The sequence below is a fragment of the Bos grunniens genome, chromosome 10 (genome assembly GCF_055505025.1).
Source record: "Bos grunniens cultivar Pamir isolate PY7600 chromosome 10, Bosgru_T2T1.0, whole genome shotgun sequence".
Classification (NCBI taxonomy): Eukaryota; Metazoa; Chordata; class Mammalia; order Artiodactyla; family Bovidae; genus Bos; species Bos grunniens.
The window spans coordinates 67,800,261-67,820,946 of record NC_141174.1 but is presented as its reverse complement, the minus strand read 5'-3'; the positions used below and the strand labels follow the sequence as shown (position 1 = coordinate 67,820,946).

Genomic DNA, 20,686 nt, shown 5'->3' with positions numbered 1-20,686 from the left:
TTCCAAAAAAGAGCACTGGGATAGATAGTCACACAGACAAATTCTATATCACAACAAGACATACAATTCAGTTAGAGTTTATTTTCTTTTTTAAACAACAGATAACTGTGGTGGTTGAGCACTTACTGATTTGGTAGGGTGGAATTAAAGAAATCTCAATTAAAACTGGAGTGAGGATAGGCCTGTAGGGGGAGCTCTCATACCTCACGGAGATAGTCAATTACTTGGAAAAGGAGATGTACACCTACATCTGTAACAGAAAGGTGATGCCTACTTTACTATCCAGGCTTCCCTACTACCCTATTTCCTTTCCCAGATGGCTCAGCGGCTAAAAAAAAAAAAAAAAAAAAAACCTGCCTGCCAATGCAGGAGACACAGGTTCAATCCCTGGGTCAGGAAGATCCCCTGGAGAAAGAAACTGGCAACCCACTCCAATATTCCTGCCTGGGAAATCCCATTGGCAGAGAAGCCAAGTGGGCTTCAGTATATGGGGTTGAAAAGAATCCAACTCAACTTAAGAGTCTAAACAACAATAACTTTACTATCCAGCAGGAAGAAGAAAATCCTCCCTCCCACCTCCCACACACATACATACACTCTGATCAGAGACGGTAGCAATCCAACCAATGAACTGGTTGATTCTTCTATGGGGAGACCCTCCATACTTTGGACTCACAGCTTCCTTCAGTGGATTCTTTGGTTATTACAGCCCTGCCCTGTTCCCTCCTCTTCCCTATAATAGCAAGTTCCCCTGCCTTGTCTCTGGATTTGCCTATAGTCTTCCATAGTTCATGTACCCTAAGTTGCAATTCCTCCAGCTATTCTTAAATAAGCTTTCTTTTACTGGTAAAATATCTGGCTGTTATATTACAGAAACTGACAGTATGGACAATAATGATATTAAAGCAAAGACGAGAAACACTGACAATATTTGAGTATTTGCCAGTCATCTTGCTAGTGCTCTGCAGATATTAGCATATAGCCTCCCAGCATTATGATACAGATAAATAAGAAAACTGGTGCTCAGCATAATTGTTTATCCTTTACTCTGCTTTCAGTTATCAAGAACTTCAAAAGAAAATATTAAAAATGTACAAATAAAACTCCATAACACCCTTTCTAGGAAATCACCCCATTGAGAAAAAAACTTGGACAAATACCTTTTTTTAATTAAAAGATACTCATCACAGCACTACTTTTCATGGTTTAAAAAAAGAAACATCTTCCATGTCCAAAAATATAAGAATGGTTAAATGATTAAATACCTGAATACCACACAAATGTATGAAATGGTGCTTTTAACAAATGTTTACTGATATAAGAAAATGTTCATGAATATTTACTCTTCTCTTCTTCACAACTTTCTGTGTTTTCTAAATTCTCTACTATTTTACAAGGAGACAAACATTACCTTAAAAATAATAACAGTTAGCACAAGGACAAAATGCTAACAAGTGCCAGAACCAGAACACCCAGAACTATCTAATTCTAGAGCCCTCTGGCCCATTACCCAACACTGATCCCATCTAAAGTGTTAGTCACTCAGTCATGTCTGACTCTTTGCAGACCCATGGACTGTAACCTGCCAGGTTCCTCTGTCCATGGAATTCTCCAGGCAAAAGTACTGGAGTCGGTTGCCATTTCCTTCAGGGGATCTTCCCAACCCAGGAATTGAACCTTGGTCTCCTGCACTGCAGGCAGATTCTTTACCATATGAGCCACCAGAGAAGCAAAACACACTACCATGAACAGTTCCTTAATAAAAACCCTTCATTTAATTTCAAATAGTTCACACATTTTATATTCACTCCACACACATTTATACAATACCTATTGTGTACAAAGAATTAATATTTATCTCTGAAACACACACATTAAGACCATTTTGCAAATAAGGTTTTAAGTCTATTAGCCCTTCAACTTCCACCTTTTCCAATCCCTTCTCACATCTGCAAGTGCCATGGCAATAATGCATCTGATAGCAAACTGCATTTGTTGCCTGCGAGATCATGACCATAGCTGTGGAAAACATTTTAAAATTTTATTTAAAAATTTTATCTGGTCATAGCCTTGTTTGCTTTGGACTTAATTTATTTCAAGTTCAGAGCATCTAGAGCTTGAATAATCAGCTAGTGACATTCATGACATTGTACAGGAGACAGGGATCAAGACCATCCCCATGGAAAAGAAATGCAAAAAAGCAAAATGGCTGTCTGCGGAGGCCTTACAAATAGCTGTGAAAAGAAGAGAAGTGAAAAGCAAAGGAGAAAAGGAAAGATATAAACATCTGAATGCAGAGTTCCAAAGAATAGCAAGAAGAGATAAGAAAGCCTTCTTCAGCGATCCATGCAAAGAAATAGAGTAAAACAACAGAATGGGAAAGACTAGAGATCTCTTCAAGAAAATCAGAGATACCAAAGGAACATTTCATGCAAAGATGGGCTCGATAAAGATGGTATGGACCTAACAGAAGCAGAAGATATTAAGAAGAGGTGGCAAGAATACACACAACTGTACAAAAAAGATCTTCACGACCCAGATAATCACGATGGTGTGATCACTGACCTAGAGCCAGACATCCTGGAATGTGAAGTCAAGTGGGCCTTAGAAAGCATCACAAAGCTAGTGGAGGTGATAGAATTCCAGTTGAGCTATTCCAAATCCTGAAAGATGATGCTGTGAAAGTGCTGCACTCAATATGCCAGCAAATTTGGAAAACTCAGCAGTGGCCACAGGACTGGAAAAGGTCAGTTTTCATTCCAATCCCAAAGAAAGGCAATGCCAAAGAATGCTCAAACTACCACACAATTGCACTCATCTCACACCCTAGTAAAGTAATGCTCAAAATTCTCCAAGCCAGGCTTCAGCAATATGTGAACCGTGAACTTCCTGAGGTTCAAGCTGGTTTTAGAAAAGGCAAAGGAACCAGAGATCAAATTGCCAACATCCCCTGGATCATCAAAAAAGCAAGAGAGTTCCAGAAAAACATCTATTTCTGCTTTATTGACTATGCCAAAGCCTTTGACTGTGTGGATCACAATAAACTGTGGAAAATTCTGAAAGAGATGGGAATACCAGACCACCTGATCTGCCTCTTGAGAAATGTGTATGCAGGTCAGGAAGCAGCAGTTAGAACTGGACAGGGAACAACAGACTGGTTCCAAATAGGAAAAGGAATACATCAAGGCTGTATATTGTCACCCAGTTTATTTAACTTATATGCAGAGTACACCATGAGAAACGCTGGACTGGAAGAAACAAAAGCTGGAATCAAGATTGCCGGGAGAAACATCTATAACCTCAGATATGCAGATGACACCACCCTTATGGCAGAAAGTGAAGAGGAACTTAAAAGCCTCTTGATGAAAGTGAAAGTGGAGAGTGAAAAAGTTGGCTTAAAGCTCAACATTCAGAAAATGAAGATCATGGCATCCGGTCCCATCACTTCATGGGAAATAGATGGGGAAACAGTGGAAACAGGTCAGACTTTGTTTTTCTGGGCTCCAAAATCACTGCAGATGGTGACTGCAGCCTTGAAATTAAAAGATGCTTACTCCTTGGAAGGAAAGTTATTACCAACCTAGATAGCATATTCAAAAGCAGAGATATTACTTTGCCAACAAAGGTTCGTCTAGTCAAGGATATGGTTTTTCCTGTGGTCTTGTATGGATGTGAGAGTTGGACTGTGAAGAAGGCTGAGTGCCGAAGAATTGATGCTTTTGAACTGTGGTGTTGGAGAAGACTCTTGAGAGTCCCTTGGACTGCAAGGAGATCCAACCAGTCCATTCTGAAGGAGATCAGCCCTGGGATTTCTTTGGAAGGAATGATGTTAAAGCTGAAACTCCAGTACTTTGGCCCCCTCATGCGAAGAGTTGACTCATTGGAAAAGACTCTGATGCTGGGAGGGATTGGGGGCAGGAGGAGAAGGGGACGACAGAGGATGAGATGGCTGGATGGCATCACTGACTCGATGGACGTGAGTCTGAGTGAACTCCGGGAGTTGGTGATGGACAGGGAGGCCTGGCGTGCTGCAATTTATGGGGTCGCAAAGAGTCGGACATGACTGAGCGACTGATCTGATCTAAATCAGCTAATAATCCATCCTCAGTGTCTGCATCTTTTCAGGCAGCTTTCCATCTCTATTCCCTGTTACTGTCAAGAAACCCCAATTCATCCTGTGATTTGCATAAGGCCACTCTAAGCCAGCAAGAGACTCTGTTACTCTGCTCCCAAGGGTGGCCAATGTAAGATGTTGTCAAAGTTCTGAATTATCATCTGAAAACCTTACCATTCATCACTGTCTCTGTGGACCACATTAGTGACAATATTTTAATCTGATAAAATATTTTTATTTTATTGCTTCATTCCTATGAAGTTATAATGTCAATATGGTCTTAATGGTCTTAACGTCAATGGTCTTAATGTGTGTGTTTCAGAGATAAATCTTAATCCTTTGTACACAATAGGTATTCTGTAAATGTGTGTGGAGTGAATATAAAATATGTGAACTATTTGACATTATAACGTCAATAAATATTACATAGGTCAGGTAGACTAATTCACACAATGAAAACTAATTTAAAATATTCTTTTTCCTCTTCATTTATAGTTAAGTCTTCCCTTTTTAAAAAGATTATGGTGATTTTACCAAGTGACTTGCTATCCTTAAAATCTTTCAGTAAGAATGATCACCAACATGGCAATATAACACCTCCTTACACCAGTTCCACAGTTACAGGTCCAGGTCAGAATGGAAACGTACAAGTACCTCTCTTTTCAATCATTCTTGAATTATGTAAACAATAACTATAAGCAGAGATGAGAGCTTATGTTTCTAAGAGGAGACAGAGAGTGAAAGGAATATCTGAAGAATGAGAGCAGTTAGCCAAGGAAGAGCTTTTATAGATAAAGGAACAATAGAAGACAAGGCAAAGAGACTAGGAAGAAAATAAAGTGCCCTGGGAACCATGGGTGGTTTGGAATTCCTGGAGTGGAAGAGGTGAGCTGGAGAGGGAAACAGGGGCCAAGTTGCAGAATGTCACTATAAGGAAACAGAGAGAATAGGAGGTCAGGGAAAGGTTCCAGATAGGACAGTGACATGATCAGAGTCATTAACTGAAGGATAATCAGGACAGGTGAAAATGGAAGTGTAAAACATGTTCTCCCAAGAAGCCTAACTGTGAACAGAAGAAGAAAGACACTAAAGGGGGAGAAATGCAAAAGGGATTGGCAAAAGAGCCAGGTAAAGTAAGAGACATTAAAGGTAAAGGCATGAGATAGATGACTGTTGGAGGATATGGATACTAATGAGTTTGTAAGTATTGAAATAAGAACTTGAAAGCTTTACTCACCAGAGACCTCCTTCCTGTTCTAAGTGAAAGTGAAAATGAAGTCACTCAGTCCTGTCCGACTCCTAGCGACCCCATGGACTACAGCCCACCAGGCCCTCCGTCCATGGAATTTTCCAGGCAAGAGTACTGGAGTGGGGTGCCATTGCCTTCTCCCGTTAACAGTGGCTAGGCATATTATACTTACTTGGAATATTATATTTCCTGTTCTAAAGGAACATTCAAATCTAGATTTCTCATCCAGAATGCCAAGTCTTCTGGTTTCGAGCTACACAGAGTGTAGTCTGAGGACCAATAGCATCAACAGTATCTAGAAGCTTGTTAGAAATGCAGAATCTCAGGCTCCACCCCAGACCTCCAGAACCAGAACCTTTATTGTAACCAGATCTCTGGCACATTCACTTACACACTGAAGTTTGAGAAGCACAACTACAGGCTAACTCTGGAGACCTTTAAGGAATTATGAAGAATAGGAAAGGAACCAGAAGACTAGAGACAGGAAAAAGAGGAGAAAAAAATACAGCAAAATTTATACTGGTCAACCTGACACTAGTATGAATTAGTGACAGGATGACCAGAAGTAATCACTAGGGGCCAGCATGGATGCACTAACTATGAATCATGCCCCAGAGAACAGATTTACGGTTGCCAAAAGGGAGTGGGTTGGGGGAGTGATAGAGTGGAAGGTTGGGATTAGCAGATGTAAGCTATTATATATGGAATGGTCAAACAACAAGGTCCTACTGTGTATCACAGGGAACTATACTCAATATCCTGTGATAAACTACCATGATGGAAAAAAAATACCAAAAAAGAATATATAAAACTGAGTCACTGCTATACAGCAGATATTAACACAGAATTGTAAATCAACTATTACTTCAATTTGAAAAAAGAATAAATCATGCCAGATTCTCTTTATTTTCTATCAGCAAGCCCAGGAAATACAATAGACATATCTGGTTTTCAACAAAGCATCTGATAAAATGTCTCAAAATACTTTGGTAAGTAAGATATGTATGGACTGGGTAATAGTTCTATTCAATCCATTCATAATTGGTTTAATAATTATTTCAAAAGGGTTTTAACTAGTAAATTAAAAGTAGCCTAGATTTTACCAGATCTCTAATGACAAGACTTCCAACTTTCTTTCCCTAGATCATTCAACACTTTTTTTAAAAATTTCGATAATTTAGGAGACACCAAAGATACACTTCCCTGGTAGCTCAGTGGTAAAGAATCCACCTGCAATGCAGGAGATGCAGGATTGATCCCTAGGTCAGGAAGATCCCCTGGAGAAGGAAATGGCAACCCATTGCAGCATTCTTTCCTGGGAAATCCCAAGGACAGAGGGGTTTGGCAGGCTACAGTCCATGGGCTCATGAAGAGTCAAACACAACTTAGCAACTCAACAACAACAACCAAAGATACACAGCTGGTTATCACTGAAAGCAAAATGTTACTTGGCATCATCAAGATCCACTCCCCTCCCCCACAAAATTAACAGGTTGATATAAAGAATTAAAACATCTTAGTTATATTTAAATGAATTTAAATGATGATGAAACTAACCTGGGCTCCTAAACAATAAAGACAGGATAATGAAAAAGAAGCATAACAGCAGTGAAATAAAGGCTTGGGAGTTTGAGAGATGCTAAATTCAATATGAGACATTAACATGAAGTGAACAGGATGTGAGTTCAGTTCAACACACCTGCCAAACTCCCTAATACAAGACTTATATAAGATTAAAAGAGGGCAGCAAAAAAATAAATAAATAAAAATAAAAGAGGGCAGCAGAATTAAATTAGCTTTTGCATTCTGTAACTTGAGATAGTACACAAAGATCTCATAATAAAAATTAAAGATGCCTGATATTAACAATAAGAAGTCCTAATAAGCAGACCAAATTGAAGTGTACTTTAGAGATACCCACATACTCCCTTGTTGTTCATATTGTAACAAGAGATTTGCATGCTAAATCAGTCATAATTCTCTCCAAACTCAAATAGCCCTTAATGGTCCTTCTGATCACCTACTTACCCTCTCTGTTCTCCTTTGTGCCAAACTTAACATGACCCTTGTGTGTTCCCATAACTACACTGCTTGTGGCTTTTTTTTATAAAGACTTACTTTCCCAGTCTGGGATCATTGCTGCATACATATTGGATATTTAGAGGGCACATTTAGGCTTAAAGCATCTTAGGGATACTGTTGGCCTGGGAAATCCAGACTGGTGACAGATGGGTGGAACTTCAGGGCTTTAGTTACTAAAGTATTAAGAAGCCCCAGAAGAAGGTGGAGCTCAGCATGAATGAAAGGAATGAAGGCAAAAGAAGCCCAAAATCCTAGGGATGGCATATGACATGTACCATAAGATGATGGGTATTGTCTAAAATTTTATTTCAATCTCAAAGTTTTGTGAGTAAAAAATAAATTCTGCATAGTACAAATGGAAGGATGATTTTGTGTTTTCCGATTTAAGTAACTTCAGACAGTTCTATCATGTTTCTGACTGCTAACTATTCCAGCTGAAATTCCATATGGAGATATGAGGTTGCGAGACAGAGAAGGAGCACCTGAAAATAAGATGAAGTACTCACATTACCCCACCACTACTTCTATAAAGGATATACCTCAAAAGGCAACCAACCTCCTGTCTTTTGAATAAATAATTTAGTTATAACTTATAGGATATGGGCTGAGATGGAGATGGTTAGCAGAAGCAGAATTAGGAAATTAATCTCACTCATAAAATTTTGAGGTAAATTTCATTATCTAAGTCAGATTTGAGGAGGGGTCCTGCTTATTGAAATACTGAGTATCTATCTTTTCCATATTACCTTCAGATATTAAGTAACACTGGCTATTAAAAGAGGGGTAGAACTGGTGCCAATAACCCCAAACTTAAATTCCTACTTCTTCCCCATTCCAATTACTCTTTGCAAGAATGAGTTGACTAAAAGCAATTTCCCAGGTGGCTCAGACAGTAAAGCATCTGCCTACAATGCGGGAGACCTGGGTTCAATCCCTGGGTTGGGAAGATCTCCGGGAGAAGGAAATGGCAACCCACTCCAGTATGCTTGCCTGGAAAATCCCATGGATAGAGGAGCCCGGTAGGACAGTCCATGGGGTCGCAAAGAGTCGGACATAACTGAGCAATTTCACTTTCTTTAACTTAATGCTACTACTCCCGTAGGAGGAAAAAAACACATCTTCTAATGACCCAGACACTTAAGTAATCAGTCTTTCCTTTCACTCACCTAACATCTACCCTCACTGCTTGGCTCCTGGGGCTATAACTTGGGAGTTAACCTGCATGATGCCCACCTAAGAAGACACTAAGAAGGTGGCTGGGCATCCCTAGATGAATGTTAAAGTGTGAAGCACCTGCATCAAAATCACATAGAGCATTCATTAAAGATATGGGCTGCAAGATCCTAGGCCAGGGGTCTTGGAGCCTATGGTAGCTCAGTAGTAAAGAACCTGCCTGCCAATGGTCTGCCTACCAATACAGGAGACAGGGGTTTGATCCCAGGTCCAGGAAGATCCCACATGCCATGTGGCAACTAAGCCCACGCACCACAACTACTGAGCCTATGCCACAACTACCGAAGCCCGCATGCTCTAGAGCCTGTGCTCTGCAACAAGAGAAGCCACCACAATGAGAAGCCCACCTACCCCAAGAGTATCCTCTGCTTGCCACTAGAGAAAGCTCATGTGAAGCAACAAAGACCCACCACAGTCAAAAATAAATAAATAAATAAAATTATATTTTAAAAAAGACCCCAGGCCAAACCCATGAAACAGAATTTCTGATGGTGTAACTCAGGAACCTGCACTTTTTAACGAGTGATTTTTATGCACACTACATTTAAGAATCTCTGCCTTTCAATGACAATTACAAAGAGAGACAAAGTGATTTACCACATCAACCCATCACTCAACAGTAGGGCCAGGCTAGAATCCACCATTCCTCAGCACCTGGTGTGAACTTCACCAACTAGAGCCCAAGGGCTCGGTACCAAATAGAAAAAATGATTTGGCGCTCTACAGAGAAAAGTCCCACCCAATCTTAACAATAATGGCATCCCACAGAGAAATAGCCGTCTAGTCCTTAATCCTGCCTTTCACGTGGCAGAGGCAGAAAGCTTCATTTTAGGGCTTCTGAAAATTTGTAGAATTGCCACTGCTAAAGATTCACAGCCTTGGGAGAAGGCCGTGGAAACAACAGGACAAACACAAAAGGTGCTATTTTCATCAATCAGTGAGAGGGTCTGGAAACCGCAATTTGATTATTTTGTCTCAGCTTGAGACTCGCTTGAACTTTATGTTCCTGGAAATTACATTCACACTCAGGTTGACTTCAGAGAGTTATTCTTTCTTTTCCATTTAGCAGCATTTGGAAGTGCTTTTTGTCCTAAGACACTGCACAGGAAGCCCCCACAAAAAGAAGCTGTAATTAAAGGTGTAAATGAGCACACACAGGGATGCTGAGGGAGCCAGGGAATAAACATCACAAACCCTCTAACATGAGGCAGAGGTATCCTCAAACATTCTTACTCAGAAAATACAAAGTCATTCTTAATACAAGACGCTCTCAACTACTTTATTCAGAACAAGTAATAAATTACTTAATTTGGAATTTTGTCTGTAGAAGGCATAATGACCTAAAATTATCACATTCAACAATATTTTAGCCTTCTTCTAAAGGTCATCTGATGAAATATCAGTAATTTTAATAGGAGGTAACAGTATCATTCATGTTTCATGGGCATGTGAACTCACAACTACAAGTTTTACCAGCTCTCATTAAAAGCCATACATGATAATGTCATAGTTTGTGAATGGCAACCAGACAAATATGGAGACCAAAAAATGTCCTAAAGGAATCAGAATACTTACTTGTGGCTCAGGTTGAAATTTCAGTGTAAGTTTTAAAAAAATAAAATAAAAGCAGTGTCTCTCTTACCCACCTTGGAAGTGATGATGGGCGCTAAAAACTGTATAAAATGTGAAAGTGTAGTCACGCGGTCTTGTCCAACTCTTTGAAACCCCATGAACTGTAGCCTGCCAGGCTCCTTTATCCACAGACTTCTCCAGGCAAGAATACTGGAGTGGATTTCCATTCCCTTCTCCAGAGGATCTTCCCAACCCAGGGACTGAATCCGGGTCTCCCACACTGCAGGCAGATTCTTTACTGTCTGAGCCACCAGGGAAACCAAAGAAAAACTCTATAAAAGTGGCTCTAAAATGCTTTCTCCAAAAGCAGTTGCTGATATGAAAGAGATATGTATAAAATTTGAACAAAATCGCTTCATCAATTTTAAATAGGAAAAAAAGGCTGGATGAAGCACAAGCAGGAATCAAGATTTCTGGGAGAAATATCAATAACCTCAGATATGCAGATGATACCACCCAAATGGCAGAAAGCAGGGAGGAACTAAAGAACCTCTTGATGAAAGTGAAAGGGGAGAGTGAAAAAGCTAGCTTAAAACTCAACATTCGAAAAATGAAGATCATGGCACCTGGTCCCATAGGTTCAGTTCAGTTCAGTTGCTGAGTCATGTCCGACACTTTGTGACCCCATGGAAAGCAGCACACCAGGCCTCACGGTCCATCACCAACTCCCGGAGTTTGCTCAAACTCATGTCCATTGAGTCGGTGATGCCACCCAACCATCTCATCCAATGCCATCCCCTTCTGCTCCCACCCTCAATAGTTTCCAGGATCAGGGTCTTTTCAAATGAGTCAGTACTTCACATCAAGTGGCCAAAGTATTGGAGCTTCAGCTTCAGCATCAGTCCTTCCAATGAATATTCAGGACTGATTTCCTTTAGGATGGACTGGTCTTCTCCAGCATCACAGCTCAAAAGCATTAATTCTTCAGCACTCATCTTTCTTTATAGGCCAGCTCTCACACCCATACATGACTACTGGAAAAACCATAGCTTTGACTAGATGGATTTTGTTGGCAAAGTAATGTATCTGCTTTTTAATATGCTGTCCAGGTTGGTCATAACTTTTCATCCAAGGAGTAAAAGTCTTTTAATTTCATGGCCACAGGCACCATCAGCAGTGATTTTGGAGCCCCCCCAAAAAAGGTCTGTCACTGTTTCCATTGTTTTCTCATCTATTCCCATGAAGTGATGGGACCAGATGCCATGATCTTAGTTTTCTGAATGTTGAACTTTAAGCCAATATTTTTACTCTCCTCTTTCACTTTCATCAAGAAGCTCTTTAGTTCTTCTTCACTTTCTGCCATAAGGGTGGTGTCATCTGCATATCTGAGGTTATTGATATTTCTCCCGGCAATCTTGATTCCAGCTTGTGCTTCATCCAGCCCAGTATTTCACATGATGTACTCTGCATATAAGTTAAATAAGCAGGATGACCATATACAGCCTTGACGTACTCCTGTCCCTATTTGGAACCAGTCTGTTTTTCCATGGCCAGTTCTAACTGCTGCTTCTTGACCTGCATACAGATTTCTCAGGAGGCAGGTCAGGTGGTCTGGTATGCCCATCTCTTTCAGAATTTTCCACAGTTTATTGTGATCCACACAGTCAAAGGCTTTGGCATAGTCAATAAAGCAGAAATAGATATTTTTCTGGAACTCTCTTGCTTTTTCAATGATCCAGCAGATGTTGGCAATTTGATCTCTGGTTCCTCTGCCTTTCCTAATTCAGCTTGAACATCTGGAAGTTCATGGTTCATGTACTGCTGAAGGCTGGCTTAAAGAATTTTGAGCATTACTTTACTAGGGTGTGAGATGAGTGCAATTGTGCGGTAGTTTGAGCATTCTTTGGCATTGTCTTTCTTTGGGATCGGAATGAAAACTGACCTTTTCCAGTCCTGTGGCCACTGCTGAGTTTTCCAAATTTGCTGGCATATTGAGTGCAGCACTTTCACAGCATCATCTTGCAGGATTTCAAATAGCTCAACTGGAATTCCATCACCTCCACTAGCTTTGTTCATAGTGGTGCTTTCTAAGACCCACTTGACTTTGCATTCCAGGATGTCTGGCCCTAGGTGAGTGATCATACCATCGTGATTATTTGGGTCATGAAGATCTTTTTTTATAGTTCTTCTGTGTATTCTTGCCATCTCTTCTTAATATCTTCTGCTTTTGTTAGGTCCATACCATTTCTGTCCTTTATTGTGCCTATCTTTGCATGAAATGTTCCCTTGGGATCTCTAATTTTCTTGAAGAGATCTCTAGTCTACCCCACTCTGTTGTTTTCCTCTATTTCTTTGCACTGATCACTGAGGAAGGCTTTCTTATCTTTCCTTGCTATTCTTTGGAACTCTGCATTCAGATGCTTATATCTTTCCTTCTCTCCTTTGCTTTTTGCTTCTCTTCTTAGTTATTTGTAAGGCCTCCTCAGACAGCCATTTTTCTTTTTTGCATTTCTTTTTCTTTGGGATGGTCTTGATCCCTGTCTCCTATGCAATGTCACGAACCTCCATCCATAGTTCTTCAGGCACTCTATCAGATCTAATCCCTTGAATCTATTTCTCACTTCCACCGTATAATCATAAGGGATTTGATTTAGGTCATACCTGAATGGTCTAGTGGTTTTCCCTACTTTCTTCAATTTAAGTCTGAATTTGGCAATAAGGAGTTCATGATCTGAGCCACAGTCAGCTCCCGGTCTTGTTTTTACTGACTGTATAGAGCTTCTCCATCTTTGGCTGCAAAGAATATAATCAATCTGGCTTCCCTGGTGGCTCATAGGATAAAGCATCTGCCTGCAATGCAGGAGACCCGGATTCGATCCCTGGGTTGGGAAGATCCCCTGGAGAAGGAAATGGCAACCCACTCCAGTATTCTTGCCTGGAGAACCCCATGGACAGAGGAGCTTGGCAGGCTACAGTCCACGGGGTCACAAAGAGTCGGACACAACTAAGCGACTTCACTTTTCTTTCTATCTGGTGATGTCCATGTGTAGAGTCATCTCTTGTGTTGTTGGAAGACTGTGTTTGCTATGACCAGTGCATTCTCTTGGCAAAACTCTATTCGCCTTTGCCAACTGCTTCATTCTGTATTCCAAGGCCAAATTTGCCTGCCCCATCACTTCGTGGCAAATAGATGGGGAAACAATGGAAACAGTGACAGACTTTATTTTGGGGGGCTCCAAAATCACTGCAGATGGTGACTGCAGCCATGATATTAAAAGACGCTTGCTCCTTGGAAGAAAAGCTATGACCAACCTAGTGAAAGTGAAAGCACTTGGTCGTGTCGGACTCTTAGTGACCCCATAGACTGTATCCCACCAGGCTCCTCCATCCATGGGATTTTTCAGGCAAGAGTACTGGAGTGGGTTGCCATTCCCTTCTCCAGGGGATCTTCCCAACCCAGGGATCAAACCCAGGTCTCCTACATTGCAGACAGACACTTTACCATCTGAGCCACCAGGAGAGCATATTAAAAACCTGAGACATTACCGACAAAGGTCCGTCTAGTGAATGCTATGGTTTTTCCAGTAGTCATGTATGGATGGGAGAGTTGGACCACAAAGAAAGATGAGTGCCAGAGAATTGATGCTTTTGAACTGTGGTATTGGACAAGACTCTTGAGAATCCCATGGACTGCAAGGAGATCAAACCAGTCAATCCTAAAGGAAATCAATCCTCGATATTCATTGGAAGGACTGATGCTGAAGCTGAAGCTCCAATACTTTGGCCACCTGATGCAAAAAACTGACTCATTTGAAAAGACCCTGATGCTGGGAAAGATTGAAGGCAGGAGGAGAAGGGAACTACAGAAGATGAGATGGTTGGATGGCATCACTGACTCAGTGCACATGAGTTTGAGCAAGTTCAGGAGTTGATGATGGGCAGGGAAGCCTAGCATGCTGCAGTCCATGGGGTCACAAAGAGTCAGACACAACTGAACTGACTGACTGACCAAGGCATCAAGACACATTAAAGTATATCAAAGTAAGGAAGTCAGATCAAGAAACACATTTTTCAAAGTCATGTCCAAATGGTCTTAACACTTGATTCCTCACCCACCTGGAAGAATGGATGGAGAGCTATGCCCACGAGTGAGTCCCACCCACCCAGTTGAAAAGGGAGGGGCTGCCCATCTCTCCCCTCAAGCCTAGAAAGAAGCTTCAACAAGCCCATGCAGACAGCTTGGTGTGTGAAACGTTACAACTGAAGTTCACAGTGAATAGTGACTGGTTCCCATCTAAGAAACCTACAGGGCAAGAGATGGGTTGACAGGCTGCTTAAAGAAGAGAATAAAGTGGGCAGGCTGCACCCCCAGAATTTTGGGGGCCAAGGATTCATGTGTGTTCCCTTGGATCAGATGTGGGCTATGGTTTAAAAGCAATTGCATGGGGTCAGGTCATGACTTCTCCAAGAGGGTCACCTGCAGGGATAACCAGTCCTCAGCAGAAAGAAGCTGGAGACCCAGTAGCATTCACAGAAGCTGAGGACACAGTGGGCTACCAAACGAGAATATGAGAAGACATCACCACCATCAAGGGATAGGTGATAGTCCAGAAAGCATGACGCCAATTACAACAGGATGAGTCTTTCTGGTCTTTTCTGTCCCTCCCACATTTCCCCCCTCCACCTCTATAATATCAGGCACAACTTCAGCTTCAGTCCAAAAAGTCAAGAAAGGTTGGCCAGAGCTCAAGATAGGGAAGGAAGCCAACCAGACACCTTTACCCAACTTCAAGCTTCTCCCAGGAAACAGACCTGGACTGGGGGTTGTGGGGAAGGGAGAAGTTTTCATTTTCAATTAAGTTTGGTGTTTTGCCTCTTTCATCAGACTTGCACACACTATGTACTAAATTGGGAGTGTTTTAAGACTTAAGAATAACCAGAAAAGTTGCAGAGTTGCTCATCCTTTCATTTAAGAAGTCATACAAATGGAATTGAAATTAAAAGTAACAAAACACTGAAACACACAATTAGGATGAATCTTCAGGGAATTATATTGAGTGAAGAAACCAATCCCAAAAGGTTCCACACAATGTTATCCTATTTCTATAATCATCTTGAAATGACAAAATTATAGGAACTGAGGTCAAATTAGTGGTTGCAGAGTAAGAAAGGATAGGAGCAAGAGGAAAGTGGATGTGGTTACAAAGGGGCAACAAGAGGCTTAAAACAACAGAAATTTATTGTCTCACAGTATGGAAGCTTGAAGTCTGATATCAAGGTGTTGGCAGGGCCATGTTCCCTCTGAAACCTGTAGGGGAATCCTTCCTTGTCTATTCCTAGCTTCTGGTGGCTTGCCAGAAATCTTTGGTGTTCCTTGGCTTACAGTTGCATAACTCAATCTCTGTCTTTACTTCTTTCTGTTTCCCTGGGTTCTGTCTTTACTTAGACTTCTTATAAGGACATGTCCTTATGAGGATGTGTACTTTAATGTTGGATTAAAGGCCCACCCTACTCCAGTATGACCTCACTGAAAGTAATTACATCTACAATATCCTTACTGCCACATAAGGCCACATCCTGAGGTACTAGGAGTCAGGACTTCTACATATCTTTGGGGGGAGTAGGGATACACAACCTATAATACTTGGCTAGGGTAAAAATATTGTTGTTGTTGTTTTTCATATCTTATTCATATCCCCATTCCCACCACAGAGCTTCCCAGATAAGACAGGTAGAAGGATGAACAGATAGTGGTTCCCTAACAAGTGACAGAAACTTCAGGGCACCACTCTGATCTCACATAGCTAGGAGCCACCTGTCTCAGTATAGACAGTCAAATGCCACCTGTAGCTCCATGATGACAACACTGCCTCTTAGCCACTCTCCCACAGGGAGCATCCTGTCCCTAGGCTGTTTCAGCAATCACTTTTATTTTGTCTAGGATCCAAAAGCCTGTAAAAGCTATAGTGACATCCTCATACACATTATGCTGCCAGGTTCAAAATGCTGCCTGTCTTATTTCTCAGGCTCCCTCTAAATTAAATCAGGCTATAACTTCTCTCCTTGTGGATCTCCTATCAAGGGACCTGTTGTCCCTCATGATATCTGGCTTTTATGAGCACCACTCCAGGCTACTGTATGACTGTATCTGAGTCTTGGCTGTGGGCAAAATTCACGGTCACAATGCTCCTACTGCTGCTGTTAAGTCGCTTCAGTCATGTCCAACTCTGTGCGACCCCACAGACGGCAGCCCACCAGGCTCCCCTGTCCCTGGGATTCTCCAGAAAAGAATACTGGAGTGGGTTGCCATTTCCTTCTCCAATGCATGAAGGTGAAAAGTGAAAGTGAAGTCACTCAGTCCCGTCTGACTTTGAGCGACTCCATGTACTGCAGCCTACCGGGCTCCTCCGTCCATGGGATTTTCCAGGCAAGAGTACTGGAGTGGGGTGCCATCGCCTTCTCCGAGAACGCTCCTAAGCCTCATGCAAATCAGAATAGTGGCTATTTAATTAATTGTTCTGTTTAGTTTCCCCCAAGCATCTCATTCAATAAATACATACTGAGCATCAACTATATACCAGACACTGTTCCAGATGCTGGGGACACAGTGGTACATTAAACAAACTTTCTGTCCGTGTGGTTCTGCATCCCAGTGGAGAGAGACAGAATGCTAAACAAACAAGACCATTTCGGGGATTGTAACTGCTATAGAGGAAATAAACAGGATGATGTGATAGAAGTGGAGAGGGGACATTTGAGCTGCAATTTAAAGGAGGAACACAAGTCAGCCACAGGATGTGTCTAGGGAAGAACATTCCAAAGCAAAGGAACAGCAAGGACAATGGCCTTTACAAGCATTAAACTTGACATGTTAAACTGAAAGGTGGTTCAGAAACTTACGTGGGACATCTCTGCTTTGCTCCTTTTGACTTTCTGCCACTTGCTGCATACCTTCTGCCTCTGTATGGCCTTTTTAAAATTTTTTATTTTATATTGAAGCAAAACAATCATGTGTTAGTTTCAGCAAAGTGATTCAGTTATACATATATATGTATATATTCTTTTTCAAATTCTTTTCCCATTTAGCTTATTAGAGAATATTGAGTGGAGTTCCTTGTAATATACAGTAGGTCCTTGTTAGTTATGTATTTTAAATATAGTAGTGTGTATATGTCAATCTCAAATTCCCAGTGTATATCTCCCACATCCTTCCCCTTCAACTATGAAAAGATACTCAACATCACTATTAGAAAAATGCAAACCAAAACTACAAAGTGATATCGCCTCACATATGTCAGAATGGCCATCATCAAAAAATCTGCAAACAATAAGTGCTGGAAAGAGTATGGACAAAAGAAAACCCTCCTACACTGTTGACAGGAATGTAAATTGGTACAGCTACTACAGAGAACAGGATGGAGTTCCTTAAAAAACTAAAAATAGAGCTACTATATGATCCTGTGATCCCAGTCCTGGGCATATATCTGGAGAAAAACATAGTTTGAAAGGATGCATGCACCCCAACGTTCACTGCAGCTCTATTTACAGCAGCTAAGACATAGAAGCAACCTAAATGTCCATCGACAGGTGAATGGATACAGAAGATGTGGTACATATAAGCAAAGGAGTATTCAGTTCAGTTCAGTCGCTCAGTCATGTCCAACTCTTTGCAGCCCCATGAACTGCAGCACGCCAGGCCTCCCTGTCCATCACCAACTCCCGGAGTTCACCCAAACCCATGTCCATTGAGTCAGTGATACCATCCAACCATCTCATCCTCTGTCTTCCCCTTCTCCTCCTGCCCTCAATCTTTCCCAGCATCAGAGTCTTTTCAAATGACTCAGCTCTTCCCATCAGGTGACCAAACTATTGGAGTTTCAGCTTCAACATCAGTCCTTCCAATAAACACCCAGGACTGATCTCCTTTAGGACAGACTGGTTGGATCTCCTTGCAGTCCAAGGGACTCTCAAGGGTCTTCTCCAACACCCAGTTCAAAAGCATCAATTCTTCAGCGCTCAGCTTTCTTCACAGTCCAACTCTCATATCCATACATGACCACTAGAAAAACCAAAGCCTTGACTAGATGGACCTTTGTTGGCAAAGTAATGTCTCTGCTTTTTAAAATGCTGTCTAAGTTGGTCATAACTTTCCTTTCAAGGAGTAAGCATCTTTTAATTTCATGGCTGCAATCACCATCTGCAGTGATTTTGGAGCCCCCCCAAAATAAAGTCTGATACTGTTTCCACTGTTTCCCCATCTGTTTCCCATGAAGTGATGGGACCAGATACCATGATCTTAGCTTTCTGAATGTTAAGCTTTAAGCCAACTTTTTCACTCTCCTCTTTCACTTTCATCAAGAGGCTCTTTAGTTCTTCTTCACTTTCTGCCATAAGGTGGTGTCATCTGCATATCTGAGGTTATTGATATTTCTCCCAGCAATCTTGATTCCAGCTTGTGCTTCATCCAGCCCAGCGTTTCTCATGGTGTATTCTGCATATAAGTTAAATAAACAGGGTGACAATATACAACCTTGACGTACTCCTTTTCCTATTTGGAACCAGTCTGTTGTTTCATGTCCAGTTCTAACTGTTGCTTCCTGACCTGCATACAGGTATCTCAACAGGCAGGTCAGGTGTTCTGGTATTCCCATCTCTTTCAGAATTTTCCACAGTTTATTGTGATCCACACAGTCAAAGGCTTTGGCATAGTCAATAAAGCAGAAATAGATGTTTTTCTGGAACTCTCTTGCTTTTTTGATGATCCAGGGGATGTTGGCAATTTGATCTCTGGTTCCTCTGCCTTTTCTAAAACCAGCTTGAACATCTGGAAGTTCACAGTTCACGTATTGCTAAAGCCTGGCTTGGAGAATTTTAAGCATTACTTTACTAGCGTGTGAGATGAGTGCAATTGTGCAGTAGTTTGAGCATTCTTTGGCATTGCCTTTCCTTGGGATTGGAATGAAAACTGATATTTTCCAGTCCTGTGGCCACTACTGAGTTTTCCAAATTTGCTGGCATATTGAGTGCAGCACTTTCAGAGCATCATCTTTTAGGATTTGAAATAGCTCAACTGGAATTCCATCACCTCCACTAGCTTTGTTCGTAGTGATGCTTCCTAAGGCCCATTTGACTTCACATTCCAGGATGTCTGGCTCTAGGTGAGTGTGAGTGATCACACCATCATGATTATCTGGGTCATGAAGATCTTTTTTGTACAGTTCTGTGTATTCTTGCCACCTCTTCTTAATATCTTCTGCTTCTGTTAGGTCCCTACCATTTCTGTCCTTTATTGAGCCCATCTTTGCATGAAATATTCCCTTGGTATCTCTAATTTTCTTGAAGAGATCTCTAGTCTTCCCCATTCTATTGTTTTCCTCTATTTCTTTGCATTGATTGCTGAGGAAGGCTTTCTTATCTCTCCTTGCTATTCTTTGGAACTCTGCATTCAAATGGGTACATCTTTCCTTTTCTCTTTTGCTTTTCGCTTCTGTTCTTTTCACAGCTATTTGTAAGGCCTCCTCAGACAGCCATTTTGCTTTTTTGGATTTCTTTTACTCAACCATTAAAAAGAATGAAATAATGCCATTTGTGGAAACATGGGTGGACCTGGCAATTATCATACTAAGTGAAGTAAGTCAGACAGAGAAAGGCAAATATATGATATAGTTTATATACAGAGTCTTAAAAATGATACAAATGAGTTTATTCACAAAACAGAAACAGACTCACAGACTCAGAAAATGAACTTATGTATTATCTGTTTAGCTTGACAATGCCCACATGGATCTGGCCCAGGTTCTTCCCTGCACTTGAATGCCTGGACTTTGTGCTGACAAACCTCCCACTGTCCCACCCATGTCCTGGGCTTGGATCAATGGAGGACATTCATTTCACCCCTTACAGAAGTGATCTGCTTCAACAGTCGTGAGAGCAGGACACTGGCCATGTGAAATTTAAAGCAGAAAACATGGAGCAGCTCATTTCCCCAACCATATACCTGTCAAGTGTCCAGGACCCCAACTACACGCCACAGCTAACTGTGGTGAGGGTGTTGTTTCCTGGGACTCAGCCATAGCCTTGCCCTCTGACCTCCCCAGAAGCTCTGTAAACACTCAGGAAGCAGAAGCCAGTTTCTGACCCAGAACCTGGTGAGCTCATCATCTCCTGGGAGGCTCCATCTACCAATGGTAATTTTTCCTTCTTCTAACACAGATTTTTTTTTTCCTAGCTTCTAAATTTTTATATTAGGAATTAAATTTTTATGTTAACTAACTACTAACAGTTATTTATGTATAAGCAACTTGATTTTTAAAGCAATGTTTAACTGAGAGAGAAAAAGCAACAGAAGCTCTGTGCTGATTCAGAACCAATGTCACTGTATTTCCTGGTCCAACAGAATCTCCTCTGGGCTTCTGCCCCTGTACACGCACAGGCAG

General features: G+C 41.3%; 1 protein-coding gene across 5 annotated transcripts in view; it reads right to left on the bottom strand.

The window, feature by feature from the left end:
* GPR176 (G protein-coupled receptor 176) overlaps positions 1–20,686 on the bottom strand; it is a 123,150-nt gene that overhangs the window by 85,200 nt on the left and 17,264 nt on the right. The gene's annotated exons all lie outside the window — the stretch shown is intronic.